This window comes from Lissotriton helveticus, chromosome 2_1 (assembly GCF_964261635.1).
Source record: "Lissotriton helveticus chromosome 2_1, aLisHel1.1, whole genome shotgun sequence".
In the NCBI taxonomy this organism is placed as follows: domain Eukaryota; kingdom Metazoa; phylum Chordata; class Amphibia; order Caudata; family Salamandridae; genus Lissotriton; species Lissotriton helveticus.
The window spans coordinates 1,847,153,101-1,847,179,808 of record NC_136059.1 but is presented as its reverse complement, the minus strand read 5'-3'; positions in this window follow the sequence as shown (position 1 = coordinate 1,847,179,808).

The following is a 26,708-nucleotide window of genomic DNA, read 5'->3' as shown; positions in this document are numbered from 1 at the left end:
AATTCAGTGCAATTGTTGTCTATTTCCCCAAATAATTTGTTATTGTTTTTTTGAAATGCTTGATTTGGTTGACAACAATCATCCATGTTTGTGTCTTTCTTTCATGTTGTACATCAGCTTCCCCCAGGGGCAAGAGGGCAGAGGAGGAGGCAGCGGCGCCGGCGGAGCAGGAACAACAGGAAGGCCAGGATAGGTCCGCCGAGAGCTCCTCTGCTGGCCCCAGTAAGTTTTCCTGTTAATATTAATATTTGTACTTCCCTATCTTTTACAGGACCTATTTATTCCAAACGTTCCTCATAATTCTATTTTTTCCTAAATCGTCTTTGATCTTCTTGTAGACTGTTTCTAAATTCTTATCCTGCCTCTACTATGACTCTCTGTGCTACTACTAGATTACTATTAGTCTGTCTGTGTAGCTAGCTAAGCGTGCACAGTAGGCAAAAGGTGTACTGTTAAACAAAACTCCTATTCAGCAATAGCTCTAGGTACTGAGTGCAGTCGTCTGGGTAGTCCATAATGTCTATTGAAGTCTTCTAAATGTTTATGCTTTGACAATTCCCAACAATAAAATGTCAATGGCCACCAAGAATAAGATACTAGTTTACTTTTAGATTGGATAGTAGGACATACTACTACTGATGCAGGAAGCATTCTGCACATACAGAACTATGGACAAGAAATAGGGCATTGGTTATAAATTATAATAGATGCAGTTAGACTTTCCACATACCTCAGTCATAACAGAATTTGAACCCCCAATCTCCTTACTGACTAGCTAGTGTGTCAGTGAGTCTTTATTTAGCTCCCGAATGCAGCGATGATCCCTAATGATTATACAACCCAGAACATAGGGCTGTGGAGTCAGAGTCCCGACCTCTCAGAGTCACAGACTCATGCTTGCAAATTGCAAACCCTTTCGTTCACTCACTCATGACCAAAAACCACACAGTTTATGTAAGTTTTAAAGATTTATTAAAAGTGAAACAACTAGCTCTGTGTGTACTCTGTACAAATTAAAATTGTGCATTATATAAAAACATTTATTAAAATCAATGTCATATAACAAACGGTGAACGACTGAAAAGTGGCAGATTTCACACATTAATTGTGGGAGAGCCCTCACCTGGTTGGAACCAAAAGTCTTGGTGGAGATGAATCGTTGACGACTCCGCCTAACATATGATGATGATCTTGCTCTTGTTCATAGAAGTGAAGCTTCTGTCTGTTTTGAGAAAAATGGTGCGTGTTAAAAAGCAAGTGTTCATCAGTTGTGTCAAAAAGTGTAGCATCACATGTTATGGCTAAGCATAAATAAAAACACCCTTCCCTGAAGAAAGGGACATTTTTAGTTTAGACTAGAGAGTCACAAGTTATTAAATTTGTTAATGTAGAACTAGTAACATGTTTTTATTCCTAGACAAAATCGGGAGTGGTGTATATGGCATCTAAAAATATTAAATGTATTTTCTAGGCTTAACACCATGGGCACAGCCATCCACCAGTGCCGGGGACAGCGCAGAGGTGGGCACTCCTGGGGCGGATGCGGTGCCACAGCCAGCAGGAACTGCTGTGGGGGATGCCATGGTAGTGGCGGGCAGTGGTAAGCTATCATATTCTTACTTATTGAGATTGCAGAGTGGGCTCTCTGCAGGGGTGTATATGTTGTACAGTACAAGTACACTTTACTGTTAAGAAGACTTACAAATTTAGAACTACGTTTTTGTCAACCAGGTAGAAGACAGTCACCCTTGACTTCTCATTAGCAATAGCATTAGTGGCGGGAGTTGACCAGTAACCAATGGCCTCCTCTAAATTTGACTCCAACTCAGCTGTGAAAGTTTTATCGAGAAGCCAAGTCAGATCAGAGATAAACTTGATGGATGGGATGAACGAAAATGGAAAGAAGGGTGTAAGGAAGGACGAGCGAGTTAAAATTAATGACTGGCAAAGAATGATACATGTTTTTGAATGCTGCCCGAGGTGTCTGGGAATCTGATGCATGGCCGTTTGAAGGCTGAAGCAAGGATGGGTGGAAGGAGAAAGAAAAGAGGACTGCCTGGGTGGGTGAAACAGAAACTGTATGTGTGCGCAATATATCCTTTGGTTCAAATTCAAATGCAAGTCAAGCACTGATGCATGGCTGGCGGTTTACAAAATAAAATTAAAGGTTGTTTTTCGGTGAGAAAAAGTAAGGTTTGTCCAGTTGAGACATTATGAAGAGTGGTTGACATTTACTTTGAATGGATGGACGCCGGGATGGTATCTTCCTCATAGATAGCATAGGGATGGTATCTTCCTCATAGATAGCATAGGTGTATGTAGACAGAGTAGACGGTCACTGGATGAAGAGTGTTACTTTGAAGAGCATGTAACACCGCACCTCCGTGCCAGAGTAGCAAAGCTGAGGAAAGAAGTTGTAATTTTCAGAATACTACCATGACTAATAACAGTATTTTTCAAGCACAGCATATATCCGGCGATTACGGGGAGTCGGGGACCACTCACTACCTCTCTTAATAATTTTTTTACAACTCTGTCATTGACATTGATGTGTGGCCGATCGGTGTTCAGTCAATCAAAAACAAAGCACCTAAAGTCATCCCATATGTAAGCAAATATCTTGTGAAGGGATAGATGATCATATTATCTTCTTCATTTTCCTTTTGTAGTAGTCAGGGGCAGGCCAGGGTGAAAGTTAAATTAATTGAGCAGTAGCCCTTGTAACAGAGTATGGCCAGTGCCACCCGTAATAGAAAAGTAAGAGGTTCACCACCTGCATGTACTGGACTGGTAACAGTAACGCAAGTCTGTGTCATCATGGCTCGCGTCTGTTTTTCTCGGGTGCAAGTTGACTGCGCTGGTATTGAATTTGAATTGGAATTTAAAGGTATTTGTTAAGCGCTCGTTTACCTAGCGGTTTCATGGCGCTGTGGGGGTAGGATCCTAAGTCAGGTGGCAAAGTGGTTTAGATGGTAAAAGCCTGTGAGAACAAGAGAGTTTTCAGGGTGCCGGCTTCCACAAGTTTACATACCAATTTCGCTAAACAAGAGAGAAGAAGAAGACTGGTGTACTGTCTGAGTCTAATGTAGTGAGTCCATATAGTGCTAGTAGAATTCCTGAAACTCCCACTAATGTTAGAGCAGAGGCCGACGAAGTGGGAGGTTAGATATATAATTGCCACAAATGTTATGTACAGTACTTGCAAGTTGCTAGTGCTGCTGTGTCACAACTTTCTGCTGAATTATTTTGTGTTAATTGTAAAGAGCATTGGTTACAGTATGTTTTCTTTCTTCATATAGATGCTCCTTCCAAACTAACAAGGAAGGAGTTGGCTAGACGGGCCCGGCAACGGAAGCTGGAGGCAATTGTCGCCGAATATCGGTGGCTGGTGGCCCAGGAGGAGGAGGACACGCAGTCGCAGTCAACAACATCCACGACAGCTGCATCCTCCTCCGCTGCCCCAGGGTCATACGGTCAGCGCAAGCCTTCAGCGGTAGGGAGCCGTGGTCCGGCAAGCCACCTGCCTCCACCGAGCAGCAAAAAAATCAGCTGCCCCCCACAGTACCTGCAGGTGCAAGGCTCGTGTGCACCGCTTGACCCTCAGAGTATCCAACCTTGAGCAGGAGGTGGCGAGGCAGGAAGCCCTGCTCAAGGACCTCCGGAGAGAGCTGCGTGACCACCTGGCCACAGGACACCGCCGGCGGAAGTAAAGGAGAGACTTTCCCTTGTCCCTTTTTTAAAGACTTTTGAGGGGTGGGCATTGGGCGTTGGGGTTTTTGGACTTTGGGGACTTTGATTTCATGGTCATTCGTTGGGGTTAGGGAGGTGGGGTTTCGAGTCTTCTTGTGGGATAATTTATTTTTGATAGGGCTCAAATAATTATTTATTTCAACTTAAACATAGCATACGCGTTTTTTTACTGTTTTGTGGGGGAGTCGGGGGGGTTAACTGTACGTTTGTTTTCCTGAAACTTAACTAGCTGGTTGATTCAAATTGTCTAATCGCCCATATTTGTACAAAAGTGCCACTGACAGAGTTAGTGAATTCAGTTGGCCTACTACTTTACTAGTACTACCGTCAGTCTCTCCTCTCCTCCTACTCCATTATTCTTCCTTCCCCACAATGCTTATATTACCGGTGATTCGTGTTTGAGAATAGGGCTAGGCACAGGGCTGGCTGCATGGCAAATGGTGATTAAGGTTGGCAATGGAATCCTGGACGGATGAAATGTCATCGTTGTGTTGGAAGTAGTTGTGGTACACACTGGCAGTAGCAGCATATGAAAAAAAAGGAAATGAAACATTGAGTGGCCTGAGCAGAGCATTAGAACAGTACGATAGATAGTACAATACACAAGAACAGTGCCATAAATTGTAGCCTAAGCAATGCTAAAGTATTCAAAATATAACTACTAGTTGTGTGGAGTATGGGTACTACAAGAGATAGTACTAAAGGTGAAGGACACAGCAGCGTAAGCATTCGTGATGTGTAGGAGGAGGATGTTGTTGATGATCAATTCACTTGATGGCACACATGAAATTCTGATTTGATTTGCAAATACTCATGGGTGTGTGTCAAGCAGAATAAGAATAAGAATATATCCTCGGATTCCTTCACCAGCCTTGAAATTGATTTTCTGTTGCTTTGACCTTATCCCCAGCAAGTGTGTGGAATTATTGTAGTCATTTAGTCACACGTCAATGAAAACCACACAGCCCGGGGGAAGAGGGTTAGGGTTTGTAAATTGCATGGGGATGGGGGTTTGGGAAAGTTTTGTGGAGAGAAGAAAAAAAAACACAGCATGGACAAAAAACAAATGAAGAAAAACAAATGTTTGGATACGAAGATATCCATAAATCTTTTAAGGGACATAAAGGAAGTGCACTGCATGCATGAAGTTGTTTGCTAAATGGATGGTTAGGTTACTGAAAAGTAGTACTTACTACAACTTACTAACTATGAATAAACAATTTGACAGTACCGGGCTGCAGTAATTACGCAATTTCACTTGCCTATCTGCCCTCAGAGAGAATAAACACTTATTAGTACATCAAATTAGTTTTAAAAATAGCAAAGACACTTATCAAATAGCTGTAGGGATGAATTTGAAGCAGAGAGTAAATGCACAGAGTCACACTCATAGACGTTCACCACAGTAACATTATTTAAAAGATAAGGAGAAGTGAAGAAGATACTGTAACTGTATGTTGTAGTTGTCCTGTTCAATTTGGGAAGTTGCATGCATCCAGCCATTCCTCTTATTCGCATTACTCCTCCATTCCATCTGACGCTCCGTTGATCAATCTTGGTGACCAGACACACTGTCCACTGCCTGCCTGGTGAATGCGGAATTGCGGATTGCTAATGGTAAGCCTGAGTTAATGTTTTTACCATCGCAACAGGGTAAAAGCCGGCCTGTAATTGTTGAGGGAAAAACAGGAAGTGATATTAAAACACCACAGAGAAAAAATATAAGGTACGATGTGAAGTGCAAAAATAACATTTTCAGTTTCAGAGGCAACAGTGTTACAAGCATCATTTCTAAAGTGCGTACTCTGAGTCTCCTTTTCAAGGATAGTAATTAGCACACAGCAGGCCAGGGCCATGCAGACGGTCAAGGTAGGCACCGCTGAGTGAACCTACCTGATGTAGCATACCTCTTTGACACTGACAGACAAAGCATATCTAATTATATGCAGCAACCCACATAGCTGCAATTTTACATGAGCTGCTGTCTGGACTCCGGCATAACAACACTACACTGGCTTGACCACTCCATACCACGACTAGACAGACAAGTAGTTCCTCTGTGGTTGTTGTTGACTTGTTTACCTGTTTGCCACTCACGAAATGGCCATAGTTCTTCCGTAAACCAACGATGATGATCCAGAATCCATCCCAGTCAGTGACTGTAAAGAATAAAGATATTATGTAACTTTGAATATCAAGACTCATCATCATCATGGTATATTGGCAAACTCAATGTTGTTCATGCAGTCACAGTCTACACACAATGAGTCCAAGGACATTTTCCATATTAAAGAATGCAACGTAGTGGCCCCTGCAGTAGAAGTACAATTTGAATTAAACAAGGTAAAAACACAGTAGACTTGAGTTATATTTAGAGTGTAAAAGATTAAATAATAACAGAACACATATGATTCATTTAATGCACAACAAACAAACAGCAATTGCTTTCAACAAAGCCAGACAGCCAGTGTTGTCCACTGAATGCCATCTCATTATTCATTACCTGTTCCACTTTTTGTCCGCATCTTGTTCTTAAAGTTAAGGCCAACAGGGCAGCCTCTCATGTCAATTTCCGAAGTAACAGTCAGCATCAGCAATCAGCATATAGTCAGTAATTCCAGTCCCACTTCTTTTGAGGGGACTTGTCTACGAAGCGACAGTTTCTTGATTCTGCGTAATCCAGCCATCTGCCTTGAGGGAAATGGATATGGGGAGTCTGGAGGAGGAGGATAGAGGAGCATGACTGAGTTGTGAAATTGTGAACTTCAGGAATGCAGACAGCAGCACCTTTAATAAGGAAATAAGACAAAGACAGTGCTGGTGATGGATTTGTTGTGAATAGAGTTTTCTTGTGGTAAAAGTTGCAAAACAAAGAAAGACACACAGAAATAAAAGTGAATAAGGACGAAAAAAAAGGAAGTCAGTATTTCAGACCTAGGTGTCAGGGAAATAGAGCTCGTCCTCAAACTCTGTGACTTTTCAACGGGAGTAGGTCAGCTAACAGAGAAGAACTTCCGTCACCTAAGTCGGTGTCCTCCTCTTCTTCCTGCGTGGATTCACGTATTTTGTAATCAGGTGGTATGAAGTGCTGATTCATCTTGATCATTGTTAACCTCTCCACATTTTTGGGTGAGAGGCGGGTCCTTTTTGAAGTTAGAATGGCACCAGCAGCACTGAAAACACATTCAGAAGACAGGCTTGCGAGTAGGCAAGACAAATAATTTAGAGCCAGCTTGGTGATCAGTGGCCATTGACCCCTTTTCCCATACAAATACATCAATGGGGTGTGACCATTGTAGACCTCTGTTGGGTCAAACAGATAGGCCTGCACAATCCACTCAAGGTCATCCAGGGCTGCTCCACTTTGCGTACCATCTGTGGCCTTTGCATCAGCACTGGAACGAGCAAACCCTTGATGAGTTATCCAATCCGCTTCTGACAATATTATGCTGGGCCTGGTGCAGGTGAGGATGATGGTGATATGGTTGCTGCTGTCGGTAACGGCTCTGAGGGAAAGTGACTGCCTTCGGCCACAGAAGTGGACCTTGACGCCAGATGGCCTGCTGATTCAGTAGTACTTCTGCCGGTTCCTTCAATTTCCTACGCTCTTTTTCGAACAGAGTGGCTGACAAAGCTAGCCAATGTTTGTACTTCGAAACATCTGCTTCTTTAAAAGGAATGAATGCATTGCTGGCCAGTGCCTTTTTGTATCGTGGATCCAGAATAGTGGCACAAATGTAATGTTGATCACAATGTATTCCATTAAGCCTTGCATTGTCAAGTAGGCGGGTTAATAAGCTCTCCGCCAACTGATATGCGTCTTGCTTGTCAGTATCATCTTTGAACGTTGAAGACACCGTCTTCAGTTGGTGCTCTAGCATGCGCAACAATGGTATAGTTTTGCCCAAAGTACAGTCCTCCCTGCTGACTTCACAAGCGAAGACCTCTGTCAGGCTTTTAACTAGGTCCCATTCCTCCACCTCTAGCCTCATGTCTTTCATTGAAGAACCCAGTGCAAAGACATACTCATTGATTACCAAGCACTGCTCAAACAGACGCTCAAGCATGTAGAAGGTTGAGTTCCAATGTGTTGCCACCTCCTGGATGAGTCGTCTGACTGGCACTCTACACTCACGTTGAATGATCCTCAAGTGTTTCCGGGCCTTAAAAGAATGGTTGAAATGTGTGCAGATTCTTCGGCAGGTGGTCAGTAACTTGCTGACTTTCTTTTCTTTTTTCAAGAAATCTTGAACAACAATGTTAATACTGTGCGCCAAACACGGCACTCTGAAATAGCCACCATCATTCATGGCCCTAACTATATTACTGCCATTATCCGTGGAAACATACCCAATCATGCGCTTTCTTGGATGCATCCATTTAAAGACCTTTCTGTTAAACTCCTCCAAAATGTTTACTGCAGTATGAGATTTCTCCATGGCAAACATGGCTACTGTTGCATGTTTCCGACTAGCTTGAGAAATTGTGGCAGTGTCAACACCTGCAGACATCTTGTCTCTAACCCCTACAAAAGAGACCCAGTGTGCAGTGATGCACATGTAATCAACGGCTTGGCAACTGGTCCACATGTCTGTTGTCAGGTGGATAGTGTGAACAGCACTCTTCTGCAAAGCTGCCCCAATCACCTCCAGCACATCTTGATGTAGTGCTGGAACTGCAACTCTGGCAAAATAGGACCAGCTAGGAACCTTCCATTTAGGGCAGACTGTTGCCACAAATTCTCGAAAACCCACCCCTTCCACGAAAGAAAAAGGGAGAAGGTCCAGCACTAACATTTTAGCCAGCATTGCATTATAAAAACGCGCCGTTGGGTGGTTGCGTTCAAATGGCGCCTCCGACCAAAACATGCTTTTAATGGTGGTCTGGACCATTTTCATATGTGATGAGGAGGATCCAGACCTCTTCAACCGAGTTAGGCTGATTGCTGTACTTTTTCACATTGGTGTCTCTCTCAGACTTTTAGTGTGCCTCATAGATGTTGCTGGGGTAGAGGGTGTGGGTGCTACCACTGCAGTGCTACTGCCAGGGGTACTGTGTGTACCAGAAAAAAATGTCTGTCGCTTCTTCAGCTCCCCCTGCACGATCAGCCCCTCGTCATTATCAGATGCAATATCAATGGATACATTTGGATTTGTTGTACTTTTGGCTTCCCGGATCTTACTTAGGTGCGCCTCCCACTGGATAGTGTGGTGTTTTTGGAGATGACCTCTCTGGCCTCCGTGACCATAGTTGGTACCAAGCTTACCCCGACTAACTACAGTTTTACAAATCGAACAAATAACTAGGTCTTCCACCTTTTTGCTAATACTAAAGAAGTCCCAAACTGGGGAGTTGAGATTTCTGGTGGTGGTGGTGGAGGTGCTACTTTCAATGCCAGATGAAGTGGAGGATGGGCGTGGCTGAATTTGACTCTGTGGTGCACTTATAGTTACAGCACCACTACTTGAGGTGATGGAGGTCGAGCTGGATGGAGGTCCCTGACGGCCCTTTTGAAGAGAAAATATGGCAGCTGTAGGTCGTGTTGGTGTAGTAGTTACATGTGTTGGTGGTGGTACCAGTGCCACACCGCCCACATCCCGCTCAGCAGCAATTCGGGATAGGGTAAAAATGTCAGTCTGCTGCATGCCTGCTGGGGCTGGAGTGACGACTGTGATGACTGGGTCATCATCGTCAGACTGTTCATCAGCAGCAGAATACATCACTTCTACTTCTTGTTCGTCGTCATCACCCATAAGTGAAAGCCTTGCGGGAACCTTCCTTTTAGGCTTAGCTACCTTTGTCGGCTCATGGCGTGCCTCCCTCTCAGACTGCATTGGTGGGTCCCAATCAAGATCTAGGTCATCATCAGGAAGGGGGCTTGAAGAAGAAGCTAGCCCTCCTTGACCTTTTTCTTGCTGGCGATCTGGAAGACAATGGATCATCAGGAAAAGTGGCTTGCTCAGATGATACCTCCGCTTGAATCTCGATTTCCCGATGTGCCCCTACTTCTGGAGGAACAAGCATTGTGGGTAGTTGTGCCTCTCCATGCGCCTCTCCATGCGCCTCTACTTGTGCCACTCCATGCGCCTCTCCATGTGCCTCTACTTGCGCCTCTACTTGCGCCACTCCTTGCGCCACTCCTTGCACCTCTTCTTGCGCCACTCCTTGCACCAGTGCCACTCCTTGCGCCAGTCCTTGCGCCTCTCCTTGTTCCTCTCCTTGCGCCTCTCCTTGTTGCACCTGTGGTTATCGTTGCGGCTGTGGTTGACCACTCGTCAGATGAGTTACATCTGACGAGTTACATCTGACGAGATTGGATGCTATTTTCTTGCGATGAGTCAACGCCAACATCACTGGTCGATGGTCAATTAAAGTGGCTGCCTCTGCGGCACTCATGGCCTTGGGCCTAACTTGGCGTGGTGGCCCTGAGACCAATGAAGCTGAGGTGCTGCTCCCAGCTTGGTCCCCAGGATGATTGAGAAGTACCACACTGCGACACATGGTTTGAATGACCGTGACGAAATATGGGCTCTGATCTGATGATATTACAGCGATGACTCTGAGATGGAACATGAATCCCCTGGTTGGGGGTTCAGACTGATAAATTGATAGATGTGTTGTATATATTAGAACCTAAGTACTTATGTGTGCCCTACCGCTCTGTGATGCAATATATGTTGTATATATATATATATGGTGTATATATTGTTTTTGGCTCTTGTAAATACATTTGTGCTTGTAGTTATGTATGTAATTTTTGTATGTAGATTGTATGTATGTATATGCTTATTGTAGACATTCGATTGTCTTGTGTCTCTGCGCTGCACCCGGTAGTTTTGTGCCACCACCTGACACCATGAAGGTTGAGGATGATTTCTGTATCGCCCGCGACTCCTCTTGTGGGGTATGTAAGTTCCTTGAATAGTGGGCGACTTTATTTAATTAAATTTATTTATCTGATATGGCTCCCTTTTTATTCCTGTTGTTTTTGCTTTTGAACTGTCTGCTTAGTACTTTTCCATGTCCCCTTTTATTTGTACGTATTCTTCTTTATTTATTAATTTTTATTTTACTTTTTATTTATTCTTGAGCACCTTTGCCTTTTTGCTGGAGGACCCCTGGGTATAGGTGGGATTTGTGACCTCCTCGATAGATTTCCAGAAGTTAGGCTGTGCCTCTCTGTTTTTCACCCTCCAGGATCCTCTTATGCCTTACTTCTTTAACGTCCGTAGTCCTTTGTTGGTGTTAGTTACTGTGCAGGCCATGGGCGGTCACGTGACCCGGAAGTTGCTGATCACGTGGTACACTGATTTAGGTAGTAGCCGGGCGCCCTTCTCCGCGTTCCGTATGAGCCGGAGAGAAGTTTGAGACCCGACATGCTGAATGAGAAACTAACACACAGGCACGTGGCCCCGGTGTCTCAGTCGCCTTGGGAAGACCTTTAGCTTCGAGGGTTTGAATGGAGCGCTGGGTGTGCGTGACAGATAGCGCCTTGTCCAACGTGGGTAAGTCTGACTGATAGCGCATTTACTAAGATGGGCGCTTTGTACTTTTAGAGTCGGCAGACACCGTAGTTACTCTTGAAGAGGACGGCAAGCATTCCGTGCTGGGACCCGCAGTGATTAATAATGATGATATTTTCCCGCTTTTACGAGGTAAGAGAGTGGGCTGAGTTATGTTTAAATAAATTGTTTTTGATGTGACACCTTATTGGGCCTGTTCTGAGTTATGGACCGACTCTTCATTTTTGGTCATTGCGTTTTAATTTACTCCATTAGGAGGTTATTCAGTCCCCTTGATGCTTCTTGGTGACCACGCACTTATGGGAATATTAGTAAGTTCCTTTGCCTTGTTTCTTGCGTGGATGCTGGCTCCACATGATACACAGGGAGATTGTGGAATTGATCCTTTTCTGTAAATCATTTGGATCTACCTTGGAGTTACTGTGTTTAGCTTTGTTCTGGGACGGTTTATTTGCTTTGTGTAGTATTTAGATGCATGTCTTCGCATAAAGCATTTTAGGTGGACTTGCCTGTGGTAGGTCTAAGTGTTAGTTCATTTTTTTTTTTCCTCACCTGGATACACACTTTTTTGGAGTGGTTGAATGACACTTTGGTGCCTGATTCTTCTCACGCGTTCTCACTTTTTGGTGTTGGAGGCAGTCGCATTGCGCTAGGGTAGCGCAGAGACATTTGTTTTTGAATCAAATAGATCTGACACTTTGTGAGTATGTTGTTTTTTGTGTATATGTACAGGATCTCTATTCACCTTTGTCCTGAGGAGGCCAAGATTCCTGGAGGCCGAAAAGCGTCCGCATCGACACTCCATTTTTCAACATGAGGAGTCAGTTTGATACGTTGTACTTATGAGAACATGTTTGCTGACCACAATCTAAAATATTTTGATTCACAAATCTGTAGAATCAATTGTGTTGGTACACTATTGCCTCTTAGTGGACCCCCTGAGCAAATAGGGGGGCACTTGATTTGATTTAATAAGTTTTTTGTTGGGCGTAAAAAAGAAAGAGAGAGAAAAAAAGAATTGCCTCTATATATTAGAGTGTGTTTTTTCCTGTTTTTTTGTACTTGAGAATGTGTATATAGATAATTTTTGGAAATTGAGATATATGTATATATGTGCATTTGACATGATATAATGAAAATGTAAGAAAAAAGAAAAAAACTGTTTACTTTAAAACACGGATTACTACAAATAAAATTAGTAATCACAACAATGATCATGCATGTGTTCTTCTGTATATGAAATATTCAAAAATTAAAATTGCGAATTGGGTTCCCCCAATCAGGAAATTAATATTCCTTGATTTGTATAGGATCCTTGGTATCGATCCCTCTCAACCACTTCATCTTTCTGAAAACCCAGCTTGGTCCCCGGCAGACACCGCTGCTGCAGGCGTAGTTTTTTTTTCCCAAAAAAAGTGTCTGTTGGCACACCAGTCTCCTTGGTAAGTGGTGCCACTTGCTTCTACTGCTCCTTATTACTCGCTGTGGCACTGGCAACTTTTTTGGTAGAGGAACTACGACCACCTTTCTTTGGGCCCATCTTCTTCAGATGTCAGAACAGCAGGCCGCAGTTGTACGAGTTGCAGAGTTGTCTGTGGCCACACGTGACGTCACGTGACGTTGTGCACACACCGCAGCAGGACTTCTTCCTGGCACTGATGATGAACGATGAGGATGATTCGTGGGTCTCTTTGTGCACCTAAAAGCAAAGGAAGCCAGAGGAACATCAGTTAAATACATGTTGCATATGTCTTGCTTCAATTAATATTTGCAACTAGGCATTTAATATTATTACAACACACCCAAAAACGGAAAGCCCAAAAATAAAAATTGCAATTATTTCTAATCAAAAATGGATGTTTACATTAATAGAAGAGAGACCACACAGAGAGAGTTGTTTCATGTACCACTGAGTACCCCTGGGCATAATGGATGAAAGGAGGCAGACTGGGTGTAGGCCTATGGCACAAAGCACACTGCCTGGCTTCAAAATGGCCCCTTGACCCCCACCCACATGGCCAGGCCCTGCCTTGACCAGGCCTCAAAATGGCCCCCACCCACATGGCCAGGCCCCAACAACACCACGAAAATGCGAAAAACACACAAAAATCACATCACCACAATCCAATGCCATCCATGCCCTACATGATGTTTAAATTCAAGACACCTCACAGAAAGCCTTGGTCCATGCACCACTGAGTACCCCTGGGCATAATGGGTGAAAGCAAGGCAGACTGGGTGCAGGCCTATGGCACAAAGCACACTGCCTGGCTTCAAAATGTCCCCTTGACCCCAACCCACATGGCTAGGCCCTGCCTGACCAGGCCTCAAAATGGCCCCCACCCACATGGCCAGGCCCCAACAACACCCCAAAAAAGCAAAAAACACACAAAAATCACCAAAATCCAATTCCATCCATGCCCTAAATGATGTTTAAATTCAAGACACCCCACATAAAGCCTTGGTCCATGCACCACTGAGTACCCCTGGGCATAATGGATGAAAGCAAGGCATACTGGGTGCAGGCCTATGGCACAAAGCACACTGCCTGTCTAAAAAATGGCCCCTTGAACCCCGCCCACATGGCCAGGCCCTCAAAATGGCCCCCATCCACATGGCCAGGCCCCAACAACACCCCAAAAAAGTGAAAAACACACAAACATCACCACAATCCAATACCATCCATGCCCTAGATTATGTTTAAATCCAAGACACCCCTCAGAAAGCCTTGGTCCATGCACCACTGAGTACCCCTGGGCATAATGGATGAAAGCAAGGCAGACTGGGTGCGGGCCTATGGCACAAAGCACACTGCCTGGCTTCAAAATGGCCCATTGACCCCCACCCACATGGCCAGGCCCTGCCTGGACCAGGCCTCAAAATGGCCCCCACCCACATGGCCAGGCCCCAGCAACACCCCCAAAAAAGCAAAAAACACTCAAAAATCACCATCATCCAATGCCATCCATGCCCAAAATGATGTTTAAATTCAGTACACCCCACAGAAAGCCTTGGTCCAGGCACCACTGAGTACCCCTGGGCATAATGTATGAAAGAAAGCAGACTGGGTGCTGGCCTATGGCACAAAGCAGACTGCCTGGCTTCAAAATGGCCCCTTGACCCCCACCCACATGGCCAGACCCTGCCTGTACCAGGTCTCAAAATGGCCCCACCCACATGGCTAGGCCCCAACAACACCCCAAAAAAGCAAAAAATCACCACAATCCAATGCCATCCATGCCCTAAATGATGTTTACATTCAAGACACCCCACAGAAAGCCTTGGTCCATGCACCACTGAGTACCCCTGGGCATAATGGATGAAAGCAAGGCAGACTGGGTGGAGGCCTATGGCACAAAGCACACTGCCTGGCTTCAAAAGGGTCCTTGACCCCCACACAAATGGCCAGGCCCTGCCTGGACCAGGCCTCAAAATGGCCCCCACCGACATGGCCCGGCCCCAACAACACCCCAAAAAAGCGAAAAACATACACAAATCACCACAATCCAATGCCATCCATGCCCTAAATGATGTTTAAATTCAAGACACCTGTTAGAATCGGAGGTTTCTGGTTGGCACAGGTATGCACTTGTGACAAGCAGGGGCCTCTTCCTCTAGTCAGGGCAAGGGAACTACTCCTTCGAATAGCCCCTGCTCACCCTCTAGGTAGTGTGGCGCGAGCAGACAAGGCTAATTTTCAGGGTGATAGTTAGTTAAGCATTTATGATAACGCACAGTAAACCCACTGACCCACCACAAATGGACACCAGTCGTAAGGTTGTATCAAAAATACGTAGACTTTATATAAAATATATACTCATATGCAGGATTAACACAAGACCATATAACGTTTAGCGATTTGAGGCCACCAGATTTAAATAGGCAATTACTCTTTCAATGTTCGTTGTTCAGCAAGGTACGATGACAGGGAAAACAGAACGTTGCACACCCTGGATCCGTTATGAACTCGAGACGGAGTTCAAGTGTACCTTGCTTGTGGAAGTCCGAAAAGGTTCAGGCGCGGCTACTGGTGAGGGCGGACCCGGGACGAGGCCGACGGTTCTCCAGAGGATCTCTCCGGCTCGGGGCCCCCTCGAGGTGCGAGGTGGGTGAGCAGGACTGTGGAGGGTTGTGGCGATCAGGGGTCGATGCAGCTCACGGGGCGAGGCGCCGTTCAGGCCTGCGGGGCGTACTACTTCTTAGCACGCCAGGTCGTACTCGTGGATCTGTGAGGGGCATTGCGTTCTCGGGCCGACGGGTGCAGCACCAGGCTTCCGGTACCACTGTACGGGGAGGCCTTTCTTGAGGTGCGGCATGAGCCTTGGTATGCAGGAGGGCAAAGCGAGACAGTCGGGTACGTTACAACATACGGACCGTCCGAGGCTATGAAATGCGCTCCGTGCAGATTCCGGCTGGAGAAGATGAGAGGCGCACAACGCGCTCCGTTAGCAGGCGAGGTGACAGGAGAGCGGGCGGCCTGGCACTGAAGTGAATAGCGACTCAGGGATGAGCGGGGCTCTCTGCGGCGGGGCGGCCAGGCTCCGAGCTGTCACGACCTTGGGAGGGACGAAGGCACCTGAGTCACAACTCCGGCGAGGGAATAAGAACTAAGGCCCAACAGCAGACGGGCACAAGCAGAATAGAACCCAATGGTCCTGGGGTTCCGTTCAGGGGGCAAGCTCGCAATGAAGCCCTTGGAGATCGTCTTAGGCACAAGTCTACAAAGTTCTCTCTGGTCTTTTCCTCTCCTTTCTCAGCAAGGCACCACTGCAGGCCAGTCTTACAGGATGCAGACTGGTTTCCGTCCTTCAGCTTCTCTTGGTCCTTCTAGTCAGGCAGAGGTTCATCGTGGTCAAAACTGGATCTGATTTGTAAGGAGCGGAGCTCCTATATTTATACTGCGTTTCTTTTGTCTTTGCAGGCCAGGGGGCCTGAGCCTGGTTCAACCCGGTTTTGGAGTACTCTGTTGACAGGAAGCTGCCGTCTTCTTTCAGGGTGCAGGGCAGGGACATCGGACACTCCACAGGAGGTGGAGCCAGCATTGTGGTGGTGGAGCACAACCCTATTCAGAGTCAAGGACTACTCCGCCCACCCATCCTGGAGTAAGCACCCTATTCATCACCTGGAGGCCCAGACTGTCCCCAGGAATTCCCCAGCCCTGTCACCCATACAACCCAGACAACAGATACACATCCTGGCAGAGGCGGGCTGAATAGTGAGGCGAGCAAAGGCTTACTTTCTAAAAGTAGCATTTGCAAACACAGGATATTAAAATAAACCTTATCAAAGGAAGTATTTCATTATTCTGAGTTCAGGCATACTAAACTCGACATGCCACCGTGTTCCCTGAGCCTATCAGAACTTATAGCATGTAATAAGCCCGGCAGCTCACCTTGGCCTACGAGAACAGGCAGACCTTCAATAGTGAAGAATGAAAAGGGTGGCAATTCACTATTAGGACATGCCACACACATCATGGCTTGTCCTACCTTATGCTTACAATGCACCCTGCCCGTAGGCCTACCAGAGGGGTGACTGATATGAAGGTTTTAGGGAAGGTTTAGGGCTTGCGCAGTCGGCGTGACAGTACGAGACTGTATGCAGGGTCTGCAATGGCGGACCCGAGACACATCTTACAAGGCCGCTTCTGTGGGTGGCGCAACCAGCGCTGCAAGCCCACTAGCGGCATTTGTATTTACAAGCCCCGGCACTCCTCGTGCACTTTACTGGGGACTGACAGTAAACCAAATAAGCCAATCGTGGAAATCAATTACATATACACTTTACCTTGGGAGCACTTGCACTGCGGCACGGATTGGCCATGGCGCAGTGCCCTGAGCATCGGATACCAGCAAAACATCTGAGGCACATCAGCAAAAAGTGGAAGGGAGACTCACGCCAAGGTGCCAGGTCTAACAACACCCCACAGAAAGCCTTGGTCCATGCACCACTGAGTACCCCTGTGCATAATGGATGAAAGCAAGGCAGACTGGGTGCAGGCCTATGGCACAAAGCACACTGCCTGGCTTCAAAATGGCCCCTTGACCCCCACCCACATGGCCAGGCCCTGCATGGACCAGGCCTCAAAATGGCCCCCACCCACATGGCCAGGCCCCAACAACACCCCAAAAAAGTGAAAAACACACAAAAATCACCACAATCCAATGCCATCCATGCCCTAAATGATGTTTAAATTCAAGACACCCCACAGAAAGACTTGGTCCATGCACCACTGAGTACCCCTGGGCATAATGGATGAAAGCAAGGCAGACTGGGTGCAGGCCTATGCACAAAGCACACTGCCTGGCTTCAAAATGGCCTCTTGACCCCCACCCACATGGCCTGACCCTGCCTGGACCAGGCCTCAAAATGGCCCCCACCCACATGGCCAGGCCCCAACAACACCCCAAAAAAGTGAAAAACACACAAAAATCACCACAATCCAATGCCATCCATGCCCTAAATGATGTTTAAATTCAAGACACCCCACAGAACGACTTGGTCCATGCACCACTGACTGCCCCTGGGCATAATGGATGAAAACAAGGCAGACTTGGTGCAGGCATATGGCACAAAGCACACTGCCTGGCTTCAAAATGGCCCCTTGATCCCCACCCACGTGGCCAGGCCCTACCTGGACCAGGCCTCAAAATGGCCCCCACCCACATGGCCAGGCCCCAACAACATTTGAATTTGAATTTAAAAAAATGTATAAAGCGCACTATCACTGTGCAGTTTCTTGGCGCTAGAGGGTTCTTGAGCTAAGGCGGACACAGGGGGCTATGGGCTGAAAGCTTGTTGGAACAGAAAAGTCTTGAGAGCTTTGCGAAACTCAAGATAGGAGGGGGAGAGTCTAAACTGGGGTGGGAGAGAGTTCCAGAAGGTGGGTGCGAGAACCGAAAATTTCTGACCTCCCGATCTTTTTTTCTTAAATCGGGGGATAACTAATAAAGATTTAGAAGAAGAGCGTAACGCTCTAGAGGGGCAGTAATTAGCGATGGTGGAGTTGATAAAAGCAGGGGCAGTGCCCGCCCGAGCTTGAAAGGTGAGACAGCCAAGTTTGAAAAGAGCGCGTTGTTTGATGGGAAGCCAGTGAAGGGCAATAAGAAGGGGTGAAGAGTGATGAAATTTGGGCAGGCCATGTGCCAGGCGAGTAGCCTGGTTCTGCACCAGCTGGAGACGCTGGAGTGCGTAGGCAGGAGCACCATTGTAAATTATGTTCCCGTAATCGATCTTGGATAAGACCATGGCCATCACTATAAGTTTCAGTGCAGAGGGGGAAAAGAACCGGGATACTTTCCTGATAGTGCGCAGGGTGAAAAAACAAGAAGAAACAACAGAGCTGATGTGAGAATGGAGTGTCAAATCCTGGTTGAGAGTAATGCCAAGGGTTTTGACTGAGAAAGAAGGAGTGGGAGGTGAGCCAAGGGAAGGGGGCCAAAATGAAGGAGACCAGGGATTGCCACTGCCTCCAGTCAAAATCCGTTCTGTCTTATCCGGGTTGAGTTTGAGATGGTTTGCATTCATCCAATCCCGGATAAACAGCATGACGGACTGAAGGCTAGCGGCGCCGGATAGGGGGGAAGAGAAATTAAAAATGAGTTGGAGGTCATCAGCATAGTTATAGACTGTGACCTCCAGTTGTTGCAGTGCAGAAATAAGGGGGAAGATGTGAAGATTGAATAAGAGGGGGGAGAGGGAGGATCCCTGGGGAACGCCACAGTTCACCCTGCGGGGCAGGGCAGAGAATTCCACAAGGTGGACTGCCTGAGTGCGATCGGCCAGGAAGGAACCTATCCAGGTTAGTACCTGTTCCCCCATGCCCGCCGCCTTGACGCGGGACAAAAGAATGGAATGGTCCACCGTGTCAAATGCGGCGGACAAATCTAGGAGGACCAGGGCTTGAGGGGTGTTAGTGTCAAGTCCCTGCCTGAGTTGGTCCATGACCGAGATAACCACCTTCTCAGTGGAGTGGAGGGGACGAAAGCCCGCCTGACAGGGTGCGAGATAATTACTGTCCTCTATAAAAGAGCTGAGCACCTGAGTGACGTGGGACTCAGCTACCTTTCCCAGATAAGGGAGAAGGGATATGGGGCGATAGTTTGCCGGGGAGGACGGGTCGGCGCCCGTTTTTTTTAGTATTGGAAGAATTGTGGCAGTTTTGAAAGAAGCAGGGACAAAGCCAAGCGTAAGGGAGTTGTTCAGGAGAGTGAGGGCGGGGGCTGGGCATTCAGTGAAGATCTGACAGAGGATTTGTGCCGGGCAGATGTCGGTTGGGGACAACACCCCAAAAAAGCAAAAAATCACCGCAACCCAATGCCACCCATGCCCTAAATGATGTTTAAATTCAAGACACCCCACAGAAAGCCTTGGTCCATGCACCACTGAGTACCCCTGGGCATAATGGATGAAAGCAAGGCAGACTGTGTTTAGGCCTATGGCACAAAGCACACTGCCTGGCTTCAAAAGGGCCCTTGACCCCCACCCACATGGCCAGGCCCTGCCTGGACCAGGCCTCAAAATGGCCCCACCCACATGGCCAGGCCCCAACAACACCCCAAAAAAGCAAAAAATCACCACAATCCAATGCCATTCATGCCCTAAATGATGTTTAAATGCAAGACACCCCACAGAAAGCCTTGGTCCATGCACCACTGAGTATCCCTGTGCATAATGGATGAAAGCAAGGCAGACTGGGTGCAGGCCTATAAAATCTCAAATCCAAAAGTAATCCAAAAGTGATCCAAACAAAAAGTCCTTAAATACAAATATCCAGCAGCATCCACAAAAAGTAATCCTTCCAGCTCCAGATCCAAATGAAAAGTGACCAGGACATGGACAAAGCAATGGGAGGAGCCAGCTGGACAGTAACAGGAAGTTGGAGACTCTGGGGCACTTCCTTCCTCCCACCCCCCCAAAAATGGAATCCTTGCACAAAAAAGTGCAGCCAAATGTCAATTATTCTGATCCAAATCATTTTCAGAAGGTTTATGCTGCCTGCGGTAGATTTCTTGTGCAGAATTGCAATTTTTGCAAGTTCCGGAAAGCGAGCTGTTCAAATTTCCCACCGGAAGTCAGCTGCGCGTCGCATCTACGTGTTCGCAATTGTTTACTCCCGCGATGTGTGATCGCGGGCCCTTATGACGAAGTCGCGTTCTCAAACTCTCGCAGTGAAAGATGACGGGCCGCTATGATGTACTCGCGGTCGAAAAGTCTCGCGCGATCACGCAGCCAGATCCAAAATGGTGCAGTGCACGCAAACCGGGAGGAAAAACAACTCGGCGAACTCAGAATCCCGGTAAGTCAACGCCGTGTGCGCGAGATTATATTTTTGAAGCGCGACCAAGCAAAAAAAACAGCCAGCTTGTGAATTGCAAATTTTTTGACAATTTGGCGTGATTCGCGGACCGCAAAATTGCCAAAAAAATGTAAAAAATCCGCAAGCGGAACCGATTTTCAGCCCACACTTAATCAGCACCTGTCTTGCTGGAGTTAAGCTTAAGGCAGTAGGTGCTCATCCATTTCACTATGGCTCTCATACAGTTACTAAAATGCTCAGCCACGTACTCAATGCCGTTGGTGATAGATACCACTATTTGGGTATCATTTCATAGGCGATAGTGGGGAAACCAAAAGTTATCAATTTAGGTTAAAGGAGCCACTTACATATTAAATAGCATGGGACTTAATGAAGACCCCTGTGGGATACCACATGCCAAGGTAAAGGATTTAGAAGAGAAATCTCTAAAGGCAACTGATTGTTCCCTATCATCAAGGATGGAACCGAAAAGACTGAAAGCTAACCCTCCAATTCCTACTTCTGTCAGCCGATGTTTTACCACTGAATGACTAACAGTATCAAAGGCTGCAGACAAGTCTGAAAGCACTACCCCAGCCTTCCCACCTTTATCCATTATGTCTCGAATATCCTCCATGGCTGCCACTTAGGCCGATTCCATACTGTAGGTTTTCCTAAACCCAAACTAGGCCTCATCCAAGATCTCATTTTGATCCATGAATTCTGAGATTGAAATATCTAAATGCTTCTCTAAAATGTTTGCTACAAAAGGGAGACACAAGATTGTATGCTGGTTCTTCTCTTCATTGGGGTTTAAAGAGTTTTTTTTTTTTTTTAAATAATGGAAGGATTGATGCCTGTTTCCATTTCTTAGGAAACTTTCCTGCCGCAAGAGGTGTGGCATTACATCCAGCAATCTCATGTAGCACTCTAGGAGGGCACAAATCTACTGGCCTTCCATGATTTGACGGTCAATATCAATTCCTCCACATGCTCAGGTGCCAAGAGTGGATAATTGCAGAAAGGCAAATGATTTTCTTCTGAAGGATGTTCCTTGTCCAATGGACACCCATCCCTCTGGATCACACTTAACTCATTATAGACATTCTCAATATTTTTCTTTAAAAAGTTTGCCAAATCATCACAGAGCTGTTTACTTGGGAGTACTGAGCTAACAGAGGACAAGCGTGACAGCATCTGAACCGTTTGTGACAATTCCCAAGAAGAGTTAGCGGCCAATCTAATCTTATCTGAGAAGAACTTAAACTTTTGTGCTTTTATCTGGGATTAATATCCCTGAATAATTGCTTTTATTTTTCCCGTTCCACTAAGGAATATCTACTCTTCCAAATTGTGTATCGTTTCTGGCACTTCTTGATATCTTTTAAACTTTGTGAGTACCATGGAGCTGTGGGACAGTTTCTGTGGTGTTTCATCAATTTGATGGGCGTCACTTGAAGAGCTGCCTCATTGATCCAATTAAAGAGCTCATCTGCAGCTCCATGTGAATCGCTGCCTATAGTAGCTGTAGAGGCATCCAAAGTCTCAACAAACTTATTTAAATACAATTTTTTCCAAACCCTGATAGCAAAAGGCTGACTCCTCTTCCTGTTTAACTGCTAAAGCGCACCATCGAAATGGTCAGACTAAGGGGCAGATTTATGAAGGCCTTGCGCCGCGGTGCATCATTTTTAACATGGGAAAAAGTGACGCACCGGCGGCGCAAGGCCTTCATAAATCTGCCCCTAAGTGACAAGAAGGTATCCTCCCACTGTAAATTTGAATAGCTGAAGAAACCCCCCTCCAGCAAATGTTCTGCAGTATGTGTTGGAGTGACATCCAATAATTTCAAATCAAATCCCATCATATTATCAATGAGCATTTTTGAGTCTTTGTTAGATGTAACTTACATATGCAAATTAAAATCACTTACTATTGCAAAATTAGTGTATAATTAGTGTATAATGGTATCAAGAAAGTCACTAATGGCTTTCAGGAATTTCAATTCAGAGCCCGGAGGTCTCTAGATCCACAGACCATAAAACCTTGAGTTATTATCCAATTTACGATTAAAAAACAGTGCCTCATCGTCAGTTAAATTTACCTATTTGCCTTTGGATTAATTGTAATCCTTGTAAATAATAGCTCAACCTCCTCCCCACTTGCCTTCCTGATCTAATCTCCTAATAAGATAGCTGGCTGTGGGTGCTAAGGCTAAATCTGGCTCAGAACTCTTGCCCTCCCAAATTTCATTCAGGGAAAGAAAGCCTGGGGCATATGAATGAAGATATTCAAAAATGTCTAAGTTATGTTTGATAACAGACCGAGTGTTCAGCAAAGCACACTTGAGCTTACAATTCATAGAGAGACTCGTATTAGGAGTCACTCAGCTAGAAACATTATGAGCCGGCTCTATTTGGCATGTGAACTTACATCAATCACACACATACCCAATATGTAATAGATTCATTGTAAACTTATTACAGGCTACATACTTCCCTATATCTTTAAAATCAAGCAATGTTTCTCCAAAATACATTGAGAATTGTGCAAGGTTCCTGGCGCATAGTGCAGTCCGGCCACAGACGGGCTTGCATCAGGCGCGCATTTGGTGCGCCAGCAGTGCATCCGCTGCTCGGCTGTTCTGCCAAACACATTTCTGGAACACATTTCTGGGTTTGGAGCTCTAACAGGCCCTGCCGATCTCAAACTGATTGGACAGGTCCCAACCAATCAGCAAGTACCATTGGGCGTCTGTTTCAGCAGTTTTAAGTGAAGGGAAAAAGCTTAAGAATCTAAAAGGTGCGTTGTATAAAGGTTTTTCTTAAAGGGTTAAGCACAGGTTAATTTTGTGACTAATTATGGTTCAACCTGCAAGAGATTGTGGATATTGCGTGACCAGCGCTCACACCCCCGTCCACCAACAACCCACTTTCTTCCAGGCATCATCCACGTTGGGAAATACATATTTACCATACTATGTTTAGTCCGTGAAGAACCAAGTGAGGTTAAACCACCTCTACTGATATGTGTGAGAGCTACCCAGAAAGAGTTTTAATTTTGTTCAGCTAGGCAACGCCCTAATATTGTACATAAATGGGCACATTCATCATTGTAAATACCAGGAGATTCTGTGAATCTGCCCCTTTGCGGCAGGATGCAATTCCCAGTCTTTCCTAGGGCCTCTAGGCCCTTAGGAATGAATGGGAAGCAATTCCTCATTTGCAATTCGATAAGGAATCACAAAGAAATTTGCGATTTCTACATGCATAAACATTTGCGATTCTAAAATGCAATTTAATAAAATTTGCGATGTAGGAATCGCAAATGCATACTTTGATGCACATGCCCCATTGTCAATGGAATAATGATTGTGGCTTATGCATGTGCAAGTGTTGGTTGAGTGACCTCAGTGTCATGCAGCAACAATCCAAACTGGCGCAATCCTGTCTATATTGCAACTACATCTAGCAATATTTCTCTTGTACTTCCTATGGGTGTTAGTCTGCCTGCCAATGGTAAAAGTCCCAATCCTAACTGTCTGTGTCACATATGATAGGCTTCCTTGAATTGAGGTCATCATATGCATTATATAATGTTTCAATATCGCTGTTTGGAACATAGTGCACTGGACGATCTAAAATAGCACATCCTGTGAATAGCCCAGCTGCATCTGCAGCTTGAATATCAATCCATCATTAGAATACCTCAGTTTAAATGTATGGAGTCACCTCTGATCACCAATGTGATGTAACCCTTTAGACTCTCCTTACTGTTATATAGTAAGTAGGGTAGGGAACCCATTTTCTGGTATAATCACTGTCTCTATCTCTACCTCCTACACTTTCTGTTATTGTTTACAAAAACTCAATATATGTACTAGCGATTCAGGCAGATCATTCATAACTGTTAAGCACTCAACAAAGCCCAGTCAGAGAAGGGAACACCGTCCCTATTAATGAGAAGGCAAAACACATTGGACGTCTATGATTACATTTTGAATGTGCTAATTATTTTGGCATTTGGACTCACAGGGGACATCAGGGGCCCTCCAGGTCCTACGGTGGGAGCCACGTTGTGTTACCTCCAAATTGCTGAAGTCACAGATGGTAGATTTTCAAAGCCTCCAAAGGAAATTGTGACATTTTTGGACTAAAGGGAATCTTGCAGATTTCTCTTAGAGTGCAGCTGTGTAGGCAGTGTATACACACAGAGCACAGATTTACATATTTCGCCCATTATTTTTCAGTATGAAGTGGTAAAAGGATTAATTTGGTATTTTACATTTCAGACTGTAATGGTGAAAGCTAGGGAAGTGAAGTACGGGGAATTCAGAACCGTGATTGAAGTACATTGCGCCTCTGCTTGCTGCGATAATGTCTTTTAGGCATGTATGCGCTGTAATATGCTTTAGTATGGAAAGGAATTATTTTGGCTAATCTCATGTTTCCCTCAAGCATATCAGATTATATGAATACTTAGAGCGAAACCCACTTTATTTTTAGAGTAGACATCGACATGTTCAAATTGGGATACATTCAAAATGCACTGGCATCATTCTTGTGGGCACATTTGAACCCATACAGGGATATAATGTTTACTGCAGCACACACACGTGAAATGCCTGCGGAATATTTGATAACCTACTTAGTAGATGCACAACATCTTGGACATGCAACATTTTCAGGCAGAACAAATGCATGTTTTAGGTTATTTGCATATGCATAAAACAGAGTCATTACATTGATAAAACTGTTCACACAAGGTGAAGCACCAAAAACGAGAACTATTTGTCATCACAAATATTAAGGAAAGATCATGCTATAAGTGCAGGTAATGCTTAAATGAGTGTTCTAAAAATAATGAGCGTCTATATATCTTAACTAGCATCACGTTTCAGAAAATATGTTTCAAATTCCAAATAAAGGGCTCTAATTTTATTCCGAAACATCTACATTGCTTGTTCTTTTAAAGTTTATGTAAAAAAAACGTATCAAGTAGTTACTGACTCCACATTCAACTAAGGCAAGAGTCACACTGCAAATTGATTGTCAGTGTCTCCCATATTTAAAAGAATGTGGATTTTCCAGTGTTTACTGTAGGAAAGTTCTAATTTTAACAAAAACTCATAGGTGAGTATTGTTCATCAATTTTTTTTCTGTTGATGTCGAAATCAGTCACTTATTTTTTTGTTGAACGATTTTTATTTCAGGTCAATAAAGCAATCATTAAATACACTGACAAAAAAAGATATTATCAAGCAAAGGTGTTTGGGTTATATAGAAACAGAGAAACAAGAGCAGAGAAGAGAAGAGAAAGAGAGAGTATAAAAAGAATGGACAGTAGAGGAAAAGGAAGGAACAGTAGATTAAGAAGGTGATGAGTGCAAAATTAGAAATGTGGTAAAGGGTAACCTGTATAACCCAGATTTAATATTTTGATGGATGGTAGAGGAAGATAGAGTATGCATTCTACATTCATCACATACAAAATTCCACCAGGTGAGTTCAAGTAATTTAGAAAAGTCCTTCCAGAAAAAAAGAATTGCATTAATAGCAATTGCAATGAGAATGTCTAACAATACTGGGTGACAAAGAACCTAGAAAAACTTTTTATAATGGAAACAGAATATTACATTTCCACTTTTTGAACCTTTAGACCAGATTAAAGTCCAAAACGTTTTAACAAGGCAACAGTTGTATACAATATGACCTAATGAGCCAATAGAATTAGAACAAGACCAGCATAGAAGAGAGACAGAAGAGTCAAATTTAGCAGCATGTTCCAGTGTGATGAGTGACTGCGCAATACAAGCAGTTTTAGATGTTGTGAATAGTTTAAGCCATATATTGTTCCAAACTTGTGGAGAAATTGGAAATAAATTAAACAGCTTTACATAAAAGTTCCAAGGCTACCCAGACCCCGCCCTTAAAACACCCCATCTCCTGCCATGAGCCCTAAATCGGCTTCCAGGCCTAAAACTACCCCAACCTCAGCCCAAAAAACACCCAAGCACCTCACCCGAGACCTAAAACTGCCTCTCAGCACTAAAAATTACCCAACCCCCACCTTGAGCCCTAAAACCCACCCCGCCCTGAAAACTACCCTGACCCCAACTCTGCCCAAAAAACTACTCA